Genomic DNA, 852 nt, shown 5'->3' with positions numbered 1-852 from the left:
AAAGAGAAGTAGCAGTGTGTTTTTATTCCCAAGCTATACTAGATTTTCTTTTTTTATGAATTTGGACAGAGAGCAAAGGTGTAATAGAGCCCTGCTGCACTAATTTTTGGTTGCTGTTGTGTTCTGTATTGCCTCAGAGTGGAAAATACCTGTGTGGCAATTTATTAATAACGCTGCTAGTTCTGCCTGATGTTTACCTGGTGGATTATTTTTAGGTTTTTTTGGCTGGCTACCCCGCACGTACAGCTGTAGAAAGCGTTTGTAGAAGATCGTGTGCGTGGTTTGGAAATGAGCGCTCTCGCGTGCAAGAACCAACCTTGAGAAGGATCGCTGAGCTGAGGTGATCGGCAGCGAGGTGGCAGTTACCGCTTTTCCAAACCGTTGTTTAGGGTTACTGCGCTTTCTATTTGGAGGTTTCCTTTCGTAACCCCAAGCACTCGCAACATAACGCTTTCTGCGTGAAGGTTGCTTTCGAATACAAGTTCTGCTTTGGGCAGCCAGACAAATGGCTCGTGCCGAGGATGTTCAGCCTGCGAGAGATGAGACTGTGCAAGCCGCTCACTGGCTGGAAATTAAATCCTCCTCGAAGTGCGGCTCCCTGGGCAGATTTTTAGAACCAGTCCTATAACCTCGTGCTTCCCAATTGTTGGTTGTGCAGATTTTTTTTTGCCTCTGGAGCATGTTTTCTGGTCTGCCTGTGGGTGAAGAGTTGAGGAAGCCAAGAGGGCATCTGGCTGATGTGGTGGGGCTCACGGGGCGAATTCGGAGCGAGGGAGAGGTGCCGGGATGAAGGGTTTCGGGAAGGGAAGCATCCGGGGATTCTGTGAAAGTGGCAGGTGCCTTAGAGCTTTG

This window comes from Apaloderma vittatum, unplaced genomic scaffold (genome assembly GCF_000703405.1).
Source record: "Apaloderma vittatum isolate BGI_N311 unplaced genomic scaffold, ASM70340v1 scaffold14517, whole genome shotgun sequence".
NCBI lineage: Eukaryota > Metazoa > Chordata > Aves > Trogoniformes > Trogonidae > Apaloderma > Apaloderma vittatum.
The sequence above is the reverse complement of the archived record's forward strand: the minus strand, read 5'-3'. Positions refer to the sequence as shown.